The 17,033-nt window shown below is 37.7% G+C and overlaps 1 long non-coding RNA gene across 1 annotated transcript in view; it reads left to right on the forward strand.

Moving 5' to 3' along the window:
- Positions 1-5,064: 5,064 nt before the first annotated feature.
- The window catches only part of LOC127537873 (uncharacterized), a 211,236-nt gene continuing 199,267 nt past the window's right edge, over positions 5,065-17,033 (forward strand). Inside the window, exons 1-2 of the long non-coding RNA XR_007947630.1 lie at positions 5,065-5,250; positions 5,364-5,449. This is a non-coding gene — a long non-coding RNA (uncharacterized LOC127537873). The remainder of the gene's footprint in view (positions 5,251-5,363; positions 5,450-17,033) is intronic.

The following is a 17,033-nucleotide window of genomic DNA, read 5'->3' on the forward strand; positions in this document are numbered from 1 at the left end:
ATCCTCACTTAAGGGTCAATCACTCGACATGGTGGCCACCACGATGGCCGTACCACCTTATGGACACTCAGGGAGAGAGTTGGATAGACCAGCCTGCCCTTTGTGCTTCTCGGAGCCGCTTTCTGGTCCAAACTGTATCTGGCCCACTGACATTTGGCAGTTTGGCCTGTAGCCTGCTTAATGCCATCGGGTCTGTGGACTAAACGTGTGACTGTTCCTTCCAATGGTAAATGGCCCAAACTACTCCATCTGTATAACCCTTGTTTCTTTTGGAATAGGAGTTCACCAAGTGGATTTCTCCAACATTATAGAGACCTCCCTGTCTCCTCTCTCCCACATTCACATTTTGGTTGCCCCCTTGACATTCCTCATCTTTTCTAAATGACTATAACCCATCTTAATTTCCTAGAAAATAGTTCCCAGGAATTAGCCCAGGGCCTGACACATAGTGGGTGTTTATTAAATATTGATTTACCTTAATAAATGTCGATAAATTAAATAAATAATACTTTTGATATTGTTCTTTTTCAAGTTTTCTTATTAGTCGTACTATAGCTCCTACACTCATAACTTTTTAAGGTACTTAAAAAAACCTTTGTTTCAAATTCAGGGTTTTTAAAAGAATCGTCCAGCTCTCAAAGAGCATCTAGTCATCAATTCTAGGAGCAGCTTTTTGTTCATTCTCAATTTCCAAGATATCTGTATTGATGGACCAGCTCTATCGGTTGTTCATGCAACCTGTGATTATTCCTAGATCATGTTTTAATACCTTTCCCCCCATTTTCCTCTAGGCCTAATATCGACATTGAAGTTGTTGAGTATCACATTATTTTCTGAATTGATTTGGAGACTCATTACATTCTTCAGAGAATTTCTCACCTCCTGAAACTGAAGCTGGCTCATAAGTTTTCATTATGTACATGGTTGTCATATTGCAAATGGCGATAGTGAGCATCGCCTTACAGGGTGACTGAACTTCTCTGTACAGGAGGAAGCTAATGTGGCCAGGTCTTATATTTGCCTCCAAGTGGGGGACTTCTTAATATCTTTCCACTGTGCTCCAGTTCCCTTTTATCTCCTGCTTTTATTGATAGTGAGACTATCATGATGGACATTTAAAATTTTTTTTTATTTTCAAAACATATGCATAGAGAGTTTTGAAGACATCATATTCTTCTTAGGTCTCAGTTCACATGTCACTGGGTAAACTTTCATTTAAAATGACAACTCTTTAATATTTATAAACAGTCTAAAAACAGTGTGATTCTTAGCCTTCTCTTCAATGCTTTTGTCATCTGTCACTGCCCTTGAAAAAGCAAAAGGCTTTCAGGATCCTCTTAGACAACCATTAGAAATGAGATGGGATGCTTTCTAAATGATATCACCCGCCATCTTACAGTGATGCCATGATAAAGAGACATCATTGCAGATACTGTCACCCCAATGGTATCTTTGAGGTTTCCAGAGTTTCATTTAGGGCTAGTTGCTCCAATGTTAAATGGTTGTGATTTTTGTAGTTTCTGTATAGAATTTTTAATTTTTAAAAAATTATCCCTCACTGCTATCAGTATATTTGCCTTTAGTTTCAATTCTCTCCCATCTCCATCCACATCATGTATATGTATATATACTGCATATAACATAAATGTTTTTATTTATGATATATAAATGTGTTTATATAATATGGACAATTAAATAAAAACATTTATGTAAAAATACATGTGCACACATATATACATATGTATGTGTATATAAACATACTTTACAAAATGTGCATACAAAAACATATTTAAATATTCACATGCAAATAAACACATAAACATATATATATTTGATTTATATATATGAATACTAAATTAAAATCAATTGCACACTTATTTAGCCAACTCTAGGGATGAAACACACAGGCTGACTTTGAATTGATATATATATAAATTTTGATTTATGAAGTAATGTTGCCATTTGTCTAACAAAGCAGGACCAGGCCTCCTCAGCTTAGGTTTGGACCTAGGGATTGAGACAGATTTATATACATACATTAAAAACAATCAAATAAGGTTGGTTACTTTAAGGGGAATAACTAACCAGGACATAAAATTAGGCAATCTGATTTCTAAGTGGAGGAAAGTTTAGGGACTTGCCAAACTAGAAGGAGATATGAATAATTTTGAGTCCCTGCATTCAGAAAAAGACATCCCCCTTCCCTGCAGTTGTCTGTGGATAATCAAAGGAACAGTTGATCATATCTTAGTATGGAGCCAGTTTTCAGATAAGATATGTGATTTGCTTGAGATATACAAGTGTGGAAAAACTCATGGACTCCTCAGTCTTTGGGCATGACAGGGTTTCAGCATAGAGTCCTTAGTTAAACCTCTCTAACTGGCAAGTAGAAGTGAACCAGTTTCCCAGCCACACTGGGCTAGATTGAAACAACGTAATAAAGTTTGCTCCCAATTCCCACAATTGAATAAACTTTTCCCACAGGATAGGATTTGTACTAGAACCATAACTGAGTAGAAAGAGAATTGACCTGGCTCCAGAATTGAGTCACAAGATGAAGTCATTGTGATTCCTTCAATTCCCATAATTCAATATGTAAAATAAGTGTAATTAGACTCCTAGTGAGAATTTGAGAGAATCTCTTACTGATTTCTAAGGACTTTATAAATTCTTAATTCTTATTGCTCTGGGTAGCTCCTTCCCATTAACATTGTGAATCAGAGGGAGGAAGCATAGCTGTGTTTATCTTAGAGATGATGAGACTGAGGTTCCCAGAGGCTGACTGATCTCATGATCTCATGATATCAAAACAAGTGGGAATCAAACACAACGCTCATGGCTCTAGTGCCCCATTCATCATTGTTTCATTTAGCTCCCCAAATCCCCATTCCTCTCCTTCCATCAGGGTGCTGAAGACAGACCAATGTGTGTGAACTCATTTCCTGAATCGTGAGGCTTGTTGGGACTTCATTAATTTATTCAAATTGAGAGCATGGGACATAGAAGAGATTTTGCTTATTTCTCTGTGTAAGTGAGGCTTCTGTGGGGAAGTTTTGTAGGGTCACTTGGATAGCTCTCACTTTTTTCTTCCTCTTTTTCTTTCATCCTTTCTTCCTTCCCCTCTTTACATCTTTCCTTTTTTAGTCCTCTCCTTTTGATCTCCCTTTCCTTCCCTCCCTCTTTCTTCCTTTCCCCCTTCTCTCTTTCCCATCCCATAATTCTTAAAGGGCTCATCCATCCTCAGTCTCGTTGATATTCCAGAAGACCAGCAGCCCTTGCAATAACTCTCAGGGAAAGTTTCAGCTTAGCTCATGCATCCTCCCTTTAAACAACTCTTATTCCCTGGCAGTCATAATGCACCATGAATATTAAATTAAAATCAATTGCACACTTATTTAGCCAACTCTAGGGATGAAATACACAGGCTAACTTAGAATTGACATATATTTTCTTTTTAAAAAAAACAGCACTTACTTCCAAAGCATAGCGAGCTTTCTAGAACAGTTTGGCATTTTGCATTCTCACAATTTGTCTCTGAGGACAGGGAATCATGAGCTGTACAGATATGGAAAGCAAGGAACTCCATTCTGAACCGAGTTGAGCACGAATCTAGAGCTGGAAGGACCCTCATTCGGCCATCTCCTGTGACCTCCCTATCTTTGCAAATGAAATGCCGATCTCAGAAAGAAGCATCTTCTAGTTGAATATTCTGGCACCAGTGATAGGCTCTGTAAGCTCTAGCATCCTTATGGACACAGCCAATAACCTGCTGCTCCTACCAATGGTTAATTTTATGGAGGGAGCATTTTAGATTTCTGCCAAAAGACCTCATTTTTAAGTGATCTTTCCTTTGTATCCATGGCTCTCTTTGACTGCCCTCTTTAGCCAGTCCCTTGCTTAAGTTCCATTTCTTTCCATTAAAAGTCTCTACTACTTGGGATGTAGTCCTGCATAAGTTGGATCCATGATACCCTCTCTTTCTCTTTAAGAAATTCTAAAACATATATACCATGGCCAGTAGCCTTCCTTTTCCCTCCTTCTCTCCCCATTTCCTTGAGAAGAGGGCTGACCTTAGAAACACAATAAAAATCCTTCTTATGTCATAGATATGAATACCTACCAAAGCATTCTACTTAGATGATCTCCTATGATTCTCACAACAAACCTGGGAGGTAGGTTTTATTATTTTACAAATGAGGCAGACAGAGGTTACCTGACTTTTCCAGGATCACAGGTTAGTGTGTGGATAAGGCAGGATGCAGGTACATCACTCGATCCATTGCATCACCCCTCAGCTGTTTCACATCCTGGGGCTGCCCTGTGTCTCTTGGCAGTAATTTTACAGCAAATCCATGCTCGTAAGAAAGCCCCTGGCCTGAGCAGCATGGGCTCAGGAGATACACATGGAGGCCAATGGTTAGTCTTCCTTTAGATCCTAAAACAAAATGCTAGAAACAGCATTTGCTAGGATACAGGAGAAACCAAGTAAGGTAATGCCCAGGAGAAATAGCAATTAAAAATGAAGATGAAATGGATTTATAAAGATTCATCCGTGGGACTTTGGGCAAGACACTTCTCTTCCTCTGGGCTTTGGCTTCCTTGCGCGTGAAATGGAGGAAATAATTTCAGTTGGGAGGCTGGAGGTGCCACATCAAGGTGACTTTTGGTGCCACATAAACCTGACCTTGGGCTCTTCCCCTTCACTTGCTCTTGATCTTGTGACTTTATCCCTGGGGACAAAAAGCCATTTTTTCCACTTTCTACCTGTGGGACTTTGAGTCACTTCTTTCTCCTTACTGGCCCTGTTTTCTCCACTCTAAAATAAAGGTGTTAGAACATGTGGCCTTTCTTGTCCTGAAATCTGTGCTCTGTGATCAATATCTGAAGCTCAAGTTGCTAAACTGACAAGGTCAGGTGATTGATGAGCTTTCCCTGGTATCCAGCATCACCTAATGCTTGACTTGTAGTCATTATGATGCACAAGTTGCCATGGATTCCTCCAGAGACATTCCTGTTTCTGGGTCCAGCATTCTGTCCATTCTAGAACTCTTGAGCTGTCTCCCATCAGGGATCACTTCATTGCCTCATTATAAAGTGGGGCCCACAGCAGTTTCTCAGTTTCCATCATGCACTTTCCATCATGACTAAAGTCACTGCTGATAAATGAAATCAAATGACTAGAAGAACCAACTCTGGCTAAAGAAAACCTATAATAGTGGGCTGCCATTTTTCACAGTGTGCCTCAAGCCAGTGAGTATGAATGATTCATGGCACTCTTGAGTGTAGGACAGTTTCATTATGAAAAGTTGATTCAATTATCAATATCTTGCCTTCCTCTATTAAGAAAATCATATTTTACATAGATGACTTGGAGGAATGGTGTTATCCATGTTATTCTGCCAGTATGCTTGGAAACCTACACGTCCGCTCCATGGAGCTGATGGACTTTGTGAGTGACCTCTTCGAGGCAATAGCTTTTCTAAAGACTCATCCATGGATTGATTTACTGAAATCTAGACTGGGAGGGAAGGGGTTTTTAATAAAAGCCTGACTTTTGGGTATCTCCTTTAGGCACTGGAAGGTCGATCGATCTCATATCAGGGCTTCCTCTAGATGGTTTTTAAGATGAATGGATGTGGTTCTTGCTTCATTGCAAAGGCACTCCAAGAAGCATAATGACTACATGTAAATTATTTGCACCGGACACGTGGATGAACAACATCCATGATATGCCGTTAATGCTGGTTGTTTCCAATTTGTCTAAGTACATTAAAAATACATTATGTCATTATGCAAACATACAAATTAACATATTTTAATACATTCACCTAGTTTTTGTTTCTCATTTCAGAATCAAATTGATTACCAAGACCAATGCTTTATATAACCTTTATTCTTGAAATTGAATTTTGTATTGGGAGAAGTAGGAAATATTTAAATGAGAAAATTAGAATTCTTCCAAACAGGAAAGGATTGTTTGTTTTCCTAGTTAAGTGTGTTGTCATGCTTAAATGGCATTTTTCTGCTTTGTTGTTACCTCCAATTGTTTCTGAATTGGAAAATACCTGCCATGTCATTGACTTATTAAAAGTAATGGAACAAAATGAAACCATATTGCTCTTGCTTGTCTCAGCCCATTTCATTGTCAGAAAGACTTTCTGTTCTCTTTCCCTCTGTATCCATTGCTTTCCCCAGCCACTTTTTTTTTTCCTGCCATAGCATTCCCTAGACACAGAGCCCTCCTGCTCCTTCTCAGACTTCACTTCCAAGCTGGATTTCAGGTTTAACCCAAAGTCATGTAGTCTAATTACACCCTCTCACCTGCTGTGACATAAGTTCTATTTCCATACCTTTCCAAAGGGGATTGCAGGCAGTGTGTCTCTGGATGGATTTGACAGAATGAAAATCAGATAGTGAGCGTAGGCTCGAAATATGAGCTGCTGCTTCAGTGTGCTTTTCACAAAGAGCTACACAGTGCCTGGAGGGTTTGCCAGCCACATATCTGTTACTCTTTAACAGGATGGCAATATGAAGTGAGTCAGTGATTTAGGAAGATTTCCTGCTACATAAAAAGGTGCCTGCCCTGAACCTTTCACACACAATGGGGTCTGTTCTTTTGCTCTTATGTTTATATGCGTACCTTTAAAAAAATTAACTTGATCAGGGACAAGGTCAGGATCAGGGATATGGTGTTATCATATCTTAATCGTCCTATATAAGCAATGTCATCACTAAGCACACTCACTAGTGGTTAAGTGGTTGCCTCGACAGGTCCTTCTCTTTGTACTGGACATGACTATGAGCCCCAGATCCTGTCCTCAAGGAACTCACATTTTAATGGAAGAGACGACTGAGAGAAAGAGGGGGAATGAACATGTTGTCCAACCAATGACCTCATAAGGAAATGATCATTCATGTAGCCACTTGCCCAGGGTCTTTGAAGATAGAGATCTCTAATTTATCCACTACTGCTTCTCCATATGAAGAAAGTTGTTTGGATTTGACATGAATCTACAAACGTTAATTGAGTAAAAATGCCCATACTTATTCAGCAGTGACATAGAACCATGGTTTTCAGAAAGAGCCAGTTGGAACATTATTATTACATTAAGTTGACAAATTCATATTTCTCACCAGGGGAGTTTGGAGAAACAAAATAGGAGTTTGCTAACCTGAATTTGCATATGAAAATGAGTTAGAAGGTCTCCACTAAGGGCTTACTAGAAAACAGAAATCAGAAGAGGGAGGAGGGAATCAGTGAAAATTCAAGTGTAGGACAAGATGGCAAGAGCATAAAATATAGAGGCAGAGACCTGGGCTCCCAGTCTGGCCCTTCTACTCACTAGCTGGGGGTGTGATCAGGCCAAGGCATGAACTATCAAAGAAGCTCAGTTTTTTCATGTAAAAATGGAATGAATTGCACTTGTTCATTCTTTGTTTTTGATGAGAACCAATGCCATGGGCTAATGTCTTGACTTGGGCATGGATTGGATTTCAGTGAGCAGAGGTGCATAAAGTCATCAGTCTCACTTTCTCTTCCTGAATCATCAAAGTCTAGTGGCAGGACGAAAAGTCAAGATGACTAAAGATGGCCTGAGATGCGATGGATGACCTCAGCATCTTTGATACCTACCTAGGCTCTAAGCACTCCACATGCCTGCCTGCTTCAGCTGCCTTCATGGCTATTGGGACATGTTGTTCTCATCTACAAGGTCCTTTCCAGATTTCTAGATCTGAGCTCCTAATAAAGGTCAAGCTTTGGTGAATGAGAGAAAGATCATAAGTTCATAGGATCAGGGACAGCATAAGGAGAGGTCTAATATAGACCAATGAGGCATTTCATACATAAAGAAATGGGTTAGAAAGCTTAAGTGACTTGCTCAGAGTCTCATCTATTATCTAAGATTTAGATTCTGTTTTTTTAAATTTCAAGTCCAATGTTCTCTCTACTATATCACATTATTTTCTATGGGAGAAGGATGATCACAAATGTGGGATAATTAAGATGCTAGCTTGATTGGAAAAGAGATTCTAACTTATGTTGGGAAGAAATAACACTTATAGTATGTATACAAAGTAGATGGTTTTGAAACCAAAATTAAAAGTTTAAAATTAAGAGCTAAAAATTAAAAATATTGAAAGACAACCTTTGTCACTTAAAAGTTTGATCCCTCACACAACTTGGATGAACAATGGATAGAGAAAACAACCACCTGTGGTCTTAGATCCAGTCTCTGGTTTGACATCACTCCAAATCCTGCCATTTATCAACTTCAAAGTTTTTCCTTGTTTCACATAAATAATCAAATGAAGTGTGAAGTACTGATGTCCCTGCTTTTAAGGTCCTTTATGATTCTTGTCCAACCTACCTTATAAAATTAAATCCAATGTATTTTTCAATTAACAAGGATTTAGTCCTCTCTCCCTACACTGAGAAAAAAAAAAGAAAACAAAAACAAAACAACAAACAAGTTTGATCAAATAAAATAGTTTCTTATATTGATTATATCCCAAAATGTTAGTATTAATTTTTGTCAAAGATGTCAAATATTTATCCCCAGGCTATTTTCTAGCTCATAGCACTCTTGAGAGTGATCTGAACCAAATTAAACTGTAATTGGGAAATATTTAACACAATAGACAAAAATGCAAAAGAGTACAGATAATGTTAATATGTAGTTTTTCAAGTCAATATTGACCAATACTGACCTTCTTTATTAATCTTTATTTCTATTTAGATTTGACATCACTGGGTCTTCATGATGACTCTTTCATTTCTTTGTCCAGAGATAGGGGATATTCTTTATTATGAGTTCTCTGTAATCATGGGCAATCATCATGTTGATCTGAATTTTTAATTCTTTCAAAGTTATTTTTTTCCCTTCTACTCTTATCTCATACTGGTCCCTTTGTGTATGTAAGGCTTTAGTCAAAAAGTGCTTCTGTCTGTCCTGTTTTCTTCCAGTTCTCTTTCCTTACTACTTAACCTTCACTGAGTGGAACTCCTTTCTCTTCAAAAGTATTCTAAAGCTTGACAATGCTCTCCTTTGGACATATGTCAATCTCTCTTGTGTCATCATTATTTGTGTACACTATCTTTCTCTATACCACCATATCATCATGTAATAAGTTTGGGAGCAGAATCTGAGTCATTCCTATCTGCATATCCCTACCTGCATAGTGCCTAGGACATAGTAGGGATCTAACAAATGTCCATTGAATTAAATGGATTCTTCCACATACATTACGTGGCTGACTTAGATATAGCAGTTCTTTGATTTCAGTGGCAATAGCATCTTGGAACAATCCGAGGTGTGATTAAATCAAGAGAAGAAATTCACACTAATTCTTATGTCCATCTTTTAAAGTTCTACTCTCATTCTCTGTTTTTACCTCGTTACATTTTACATGAAAATGCTTTTTCTTACTCATGAAATGCTAACATTTTCCCTTATAAATGAGTGACTTCCAGAATTCAAACAACTAAGACCCAAACAGAAGCAAACTACTGTTCTGCATTCCAAAGCCAAGAATAAAAACCAGTGAATTTACTTTATTCCCCTTTACTTGTCTAAGAAAACCCCCAGACAGGATTGAACACAGTGCAGGTTACCATACTTCTTATAGTGAGTGATTCCATATCCCATCTGAACTAAATCTTAGCTTTGCTAGAAAAATACCAGATTATACACTTTCTAGGAAAGAACTGTGTACTTAAGTATATTTGAAGAAGGGCCTGCTGATTCAGGTGAGCGTGCAGGGTTAACCAAATGTTTTGCTTCAATACACTTATCTATATTAATCCTCCAATTATTTGAGAGCTGTTTTTTGGATTAATGTCATTGCTTCTATTTGATGGCTCTGCCTCCAGGTTCTAACTGTTTTGTGAAACATAATGCAGTTTAAGCTTGTTAGATCGATCAATTCCCACATCAGATAGTCATTAAAATTTACAAATAACGGTTCCTCTAGAGGAACACCATAAAGTGCTAGACAGGCATAACTCATGTTAATCTGTCATTTGGGTTTCTGAAAGTGTTAATTTTTGTAAAGATATTTGAAACAGAAAAATGATGCTGAAGAATATAGAAAAAGGTCACATGGTGAAAATTTGAGATAATTAATGAATTCTAGGTAATGACTTTCATGATGACTGAGGTAGGCATTGGAAAGTATCTAGTGACAAGTCTCTTGAGTATATCATTGAGTCCGTTTTTGGTTTCATATAGAACTCTCAATTCATGTGACAAATTTCTTGTGCAGAAATTAACCTCACGGATACATTTCTTTAATCTTGCTGAGTCGCCTAGGTGATTTGCCCAGGGTCACATAGCAACATGCTTATACCATGCCTGGAACATGAGGCATTTATTAAGTATTTATTGACTTATTGGCATGGATAGCATGATTAGAAGCAAGATCTCTCTGTCTCTTTATCTCTCTGCTATAATATAGTGTACATGCATTAAAATGCAATGGAGACTCATTAAACAATGTGAACACTATGCTAAAATCTAGCTTTTTTGATTTTTAGAATATTTTATTTTGTTTTTCTCAATTATACATACAAACATTTACAACATTGTTATAATTTTGAGTTCAAAATTCATTTTTTCCACCTCTTCTCCTTCCTTGAGAAAGCAAACTCTGATGTAAGTTATACATGTTCAGTCATGCAAAACTTATTTTCATATTAGCCACATTGCAAGAGACAATACAAACAAAATAAAATAATATAAACAAAGTAAAAGACAATCCCTTTGATCTGCATTCAGACTCTATCATTTCTTTCCCTGGAAGTACATAGCATTTTTTATCAAAAATTCTTTGAAGTTGTGTTGAATCATTGTAATGATCAGAATAACTAAATAACTCACAGCTAATTACCACACAAAATTACTGTTACTATGTACAATCATCTTCTATTTCTGCTTACTTCACTTTGCATCAATTCTTAACCATCTTCCCAGGTTTTTCTAATACCATTCTGGTTGTCATTGCTTATAGCAGAATAGTATTCTATTATAATCATACACTACCACTTATTTGGCCATTGCCCAGTTGATGGGTAACTCTTCAATTTCCAATTCTTTGCCCATAAAAAGAACTGCTATAAATAATTTTGACATATAGGATCTTTTCTCTTTTTGTTAATAACTTTGGTGTTCAGATCTAGAAGTGATATTGCTGGGTCAAAGATTATAACCTTTTATATTATATTATTATATGATTATATATAATCAAAGATTATGAAATTTTATAACCTTTTGGGTATAGTTCCAAATTGTTCTCCAAAATGGTTGGATCAGTGTGTTATCATTTCAATCTTCCCATATTCCCTTCAACATTTATCATTTTCCTTTTCTGTCATATTAGCCAATCTGATAGTGAGGTGGTACTTAGAGTTATGTTAATTTGCATGTCTCTAATCAATAGTGATTTAGAGTGATTTTATATGACTATAAATATCTTTGATTTTTCTGAAAATGCCTGTTCATGTCCTTTGATCATTTATGAATTGGGTAATGACTTATATTCTTATAAATTTGACTTTTTGAATTGGGTCTTTACAAATCAGCATAAGTACCTAGTAATAATTATACCCTTAGGCTGATGCCCAGAGTAAGTGAGTAGTCTTCTTCACTGTGTGCTGTTCCCACTACAACCTGTTGATCCAACAGAACTGACTGCAAATAGACAAAGTGTCACCACAATTCACAGCAGATCCTAAGGGATGAAGCCAAGACTTTCTGTCATTCCCAAAAGAAAGCTGAGACAATTCTAAATAGAATTCTTGGAAGCAGAACTACAGGAAGAGAAAAGACCGATGCTTAGGGATGGCACCGATTCTTAGCCCACTTGACCATGTAAAGTATAATGTAGAAAATCATCATCTGATGACCCTGAAGCAGCAGCAGATGCACCATGAAATTATTCAGTTTCATCAAAACTGAGATGAAAACCTCAGTTTTCATCCTAATTCCCAGTGGTCTGTTAGGGAGCAATCATTGAAAGGAAAGGAGAGCCCTGCACTGGCCTTAGGCAATAATGGTCCAGATCAATCAGAACTCCCAGACAATTGACCAAAACGTGTCAGGTGATGCTCTGCAAAGGAAGATCTTTGTTTAAATTGTTTAAGAAGGGCTGAAAATTCATTCCAAATTCTGAAACTGAATTCACCAGGTTTTACAGCTCCTTAATGAGAGGATGTAAAAAACAACAGTATGACTCAGAAATATGGCTCTCAGTGACTTTTCTAGGCACATTTTCCTATTATGGCAGCACAGAGATAGACCTGAGTAACAAACTACATGCATGTATGTGAATGGGTGAGTGGTGTGACAACTAACTATGTACAAATTATTACCCTCTTTACACTTAACTGTGCATCTACAAATACATAGATCATAATACAGGTAGATGTGACATAGGAGATAACCAAGTCCACTCACCTCATTTTATATTGGAGCAAACCAGCACCCACCGATGGAAAGTGATTAATTCTAGGGCTGTGGTACCCACCTGCTGTGGCTGCTAGTGATGGTGAGGGCTCTCAGGTAGCACTTGAAAGGCTTTCCAGAAGGTTTCCTATTTGTTCCTCTTAACAAACCTGAGAAGTAGATGCTCTTAATGCTCTTGTTTTTACAGATGAGAAGGTTAAGTCAGAGTTCAAGGAAGTGACCCAGCATCACAGCACTGTTGAGTCTGTGGAGGTGTTTCAACTCAGGTCTTCCTTACTCCCTGTCTGATGCTCTCCCCATTAAGTTGTTTCAAATCATTTAATACATGATTACTGATTGGTTGACTGATATAGGTAGCAAGTGGGCAGAGCCAGGATGCTTGTATTATCTGCTATTCTATGAAGTGTTTTTTTTCATGACTTTTCACCTTTGTTTGTCTAGATGACTGGGTGAAAAGGCACACACACACACACACACACACACACAGCACAACCAAATGCTGACTAACATGCTCAGGAGCAGAGCACAATTCACTAATCCACTGCTGGACTTTTGTGGATCTTTCTTAGCTTCAAACCATTTCTTGCCTTCAGTAGAAAACAAAAACAAAACTCCATCCTGTCAATGAATGCCCTTCAAGAGAAATACTTTTACATTTCATATCAAGGGTTGTGTTTGTTCCACGCTGTGGTACTGTGGCAGGTTAAGAAGTGACCTAGTATTAACCCTTCTGGCCCTCTCTGTCATTGGCAGCTGTTCAGCCCAAAGACTGAGTGTGAGGAAATGGCACAGTTCTAAATAACCAGTGTGGGATTGTGCTGCGTGTTCAATTTTCTCTACTGGGGAGTGCCAGGATGCTTTCATGATAAACTCTCAGTCTTCATTGGAAAACCATCAAAATAGGGGTTAGGACAGAAGATTGGAAAGACCCTGTAGGTTATTTCTCACAAAATGACCAATATGAGTAGCAATCCTCAGTCACCTTTTTAAAAAGCTTCCTTTTCTATGTAGTCTTCTTCAATCAGAAAGTAAGCTCCTTGAGGGCAAGGGCAGTCTTTCTATCTGCTTCTATTTGGGCTAGATTGTTTTTCCTTCCCTACTTATTTAAATTAAATTTAAAAAGATATCCATCCCCCCCCCAAAAAAAAAAAAAACTGGAACAATTAACTCTTTTGTCCCAAGTAGTTTTCATTTGTGATTTCTTGAAAGATGACACTGAAAAAAAAAAAAAACATTTTAATCAAGCTTATTAGGATTCAAAAGGAGATACTAGCCTTTGCCTTTAAAGTCAAATCACCCTGATTATTGGCCAGAGATAAATCCTAGCCTATTCCACACCTGGGCGTTGTTTGGGCGCTGATCACTCAGAATGTGTGTGGGTAGCAATTGTTTAGGTTCTGGCCCGGAACCCAGAAGGTCCTTCCCGGCCCAGTGAAGGTGGCCTTTATTCTTCCCCAGAGTTTAATTATTGAATGGGTGTCCCCTCAGACAAAATGAAATTTAAGATCTAGCTTAAAAAGGCCAAGGTTTCCCACTGTATCCTACTGTATTCCCCACTGATCCCTGGCAAGTCGCGATCTCTGCGCTGTCCTTGGTCCTCTTGGAGAAGGAGGGACAATCAGCAAGCACCAGTGCCCAGCACAGAACCTGCCCCGGAGTGAGTACTTAAGAAATGACTTGAATTAAAATTGGAGCTGTCCGAATCTTGACTGTTTGGGGCAACTGGTTATTTCGCAGAAAGTAAAGTGAAGATAGAATTGAAGGGAAATCTTACTTAGGCAGTGACAGGAAGTGGGGAGCCAAGAAACTGTCATGGGAAAGTAGGTCTCTTACTTCTACCCTCTACATAGGCCAGATACTATTTAACCCAGCCCCGTCCAAGAATCCTCCTCCCTCCTTCCTATCCCCTTAGTAGCTTATTTCTTTCTGAATTTAGAACACACACACACACACACACACACACACACACACACACACAATTTTCCTTTTTAAACCCATTCCACCACCTTCCTAGAATTCTGTCTACCAGTTGTTTTTTAAATGCTTGGTAAATTCATTTCTAAGTCCACCATGTCCATCTTTTTTTTCCTCCCCCCCTCTGGGAATTAATTTATGGCTTTCAGAATTTGGGTTAAGTCTTCTCTGTCTTATTCTATCAATCTGGAGTATTTTGTGTTTTTGTAAATATCCATTTTATTTAAATTGTGAGTTTTATTGACATATAATTGGGTAAAATTAATCTTAATGTATTTCTTCTTTGTTATGAATTACATTTTCATTTTTTGATGAAAATAATTTGATAATGATTTCCTTTTTAAAATCAAGTTACCTAATGGTTACCTATTTTACATTTTTATATGAATAACCTCCTACTTTAATCTATTAATCTAACTTTTTGCTTTCAGTTTCCTATATTTTCTTTGACTTTAAACATTTTTATTTTGGTGCTTAATTAGGGATATTTAATTTATTAATATTCTAGTTTTTAGTTGCATATCCACTTTGTTGATATATTCTTTCTTTTATGAAAATATAAATTTTCTCCTAATGTATTAGCTACATCTCCTAAAATCTAGTAAGATGTTTTCTTGTTGTCATTATCTTAAATCGGTGATTTCTATGATTTGCTCTTTGATACAATCATTATTTATTTTCCAATTAATCTAAGTCATTTTTTAAAATCCCATTTTCATTGCATTTTTATCTAAAAACATATATTAATATTTTTCCATGCCATTAGCTGTAAGGTGGGTTTTTTGTCCTAATATATAATCAGGAGTGATATCAATACACAATTGAGAAATATTCACACTACTTTTTATTTCCATTCAATAATTTCAAGAGATATATAATGTCTAAATTTTCCAAAATTCTAAACCAATTGTTCATTTCAGTTCTTTTTGCTTTTTGTTTAGATTAATGTAGGTATGAGAGGAGTAAACTGAGGTTTCTGACTATCATAGTTTTGCTTCCTATTCCTCCCTGTAACTCATTTTACTTTTCATTTAAAAATTAGATGCTATACCATTTGGTATGTACATGTTAAGTATTCACATTTTTCATTGTCTATATTACCTTTCACCAAAATGTATTTTCTCTGCTTATCTCTTTTTTAAAGAGTCTCTTTTTGATATTGCTTTGTTCAAGATCCTCATTGCTAATACTATATTTTTCTCCAGCCACTTATTTTAACTCCTGTATTTTTCTTGTTCAGTTTTTTTTTTTTTTTTGGAGGCAAAAGTTGGAAATAGATGGCCTCTGCTATTCCTTTTGGGACAGACATTCTGGGATTTGTCCAAGTTCGTGTCAACTGGTGGCAGAGTTAATATTTAAATTCAGTTTTCTGGACTTTTGCCCCCTTGCTGAAAGTAAGCTCAGCCTAGGCTTGAGAGGCCTTTAGCCCCTGGCATTCTCTTCCCTTGGTGACTTGGCATCTGTTCTTCCTATATCTTGTTTATTTTTCTCTACTGGCCTCAAGAGCTGCTCTCCCTACCTGGGTCACCTTCCTCAATATTTGTTGATATGACATTGTTTCTCAGGCAATCAAAGGGTCAGAGGCATTTTGGCCCTGAAGTCGGTGATCCTGTGTAGGTCACTTAATGCTTATCACCATCACTCTCCTCAACTGTAAAATAGAAATAATAATAGCACCTCCCTCTTAGGATCATTGTGAGGAAGATCAAATGGGAGAATAATTGTAAAGTGCTGGGCACAATATCTGCTGTATAAATGGAAATTTCTTCCCTTCCTTTCCCTTCTTTCCTTCCTCCTTTTTCTCTTTCCCTTCCTTCTTTCCCCTTTTCCCTTCCTTCTTTCCCCTTTTCCCTTCCTTTCCTCCTTTCCCTTTATCCTTTTCCCCTTTCTCTTTTTCCTTTCCCCTCCTTTCTCCTTTCCCTTCCCCTTTTTCCTCTTCTTTCCTCCTGTTCAATTCCTTGCCGAGGTGAAAGCCAGATCACTCCCTCTCTTGTATTCATTACCTATGTTGCCTAATTATCCCTGCTTCTCCACTTTCTCTCCTATAGCTTACACTCCTAGTGAGAGCTTCTTTTTGGGCAACCCACTTCTTCCAGGTGTCTCAAAAGCCCTTTCTGATTTCCCCAGGAAACTCCCTAATGCATCCTCATGGTGTGGTACTTCCCGAGACTTTGCTCTTTTCAGGACCTTCAGCCAACACACTCTGGATCAAGACTGCTCTCGAGAAGCCTCCTGACAAGGAGACCTTCAGCTCGAAGGCTTCCAGGGAAGGAATTCTCACACTGTCTAGAAATAGCCTGTTCTACTTTGGAACAATCTCTGAGGAATTCCGGCCCCCTTTTAAAAATCAAGTGTACCTATGCTTCTTGATGATTTCCACATGTGGAAGTTCCTGGTTCAATTCTCTGAAACCAGGCAGAATAAACCTAATCCTTCCACACATGACAACCTTCCAACATACATGGGACAGGGCTTCAGATGCGGTGAAGTCCCCTTTCCACATGTAGTATGGGAGGGCCATTTTGTAGTTGGGAAGTAGAATGGATATCTCTAGATTCTTCTACCCCTTTCCTTCATCAGGGGAAACTTTAATCCCTG

The sequence above is a fragment of the Antechinus flavipes genome, chromosome 5 (assembly GCF_016432865.1).
Source record: "Antechinus flavipes isolate AdamAnt ecotype Samford, QLD, Australia chromosome 5, AdamAnt_v2, whole genome shotgun sequence".
Classification (NCBI taxonomy): Eukaryota; Metazoa; Chordata; class Mammalia; order Dasyuromorphia; family Dasyuridae; genus Antechinus; species Antechinus flavipes.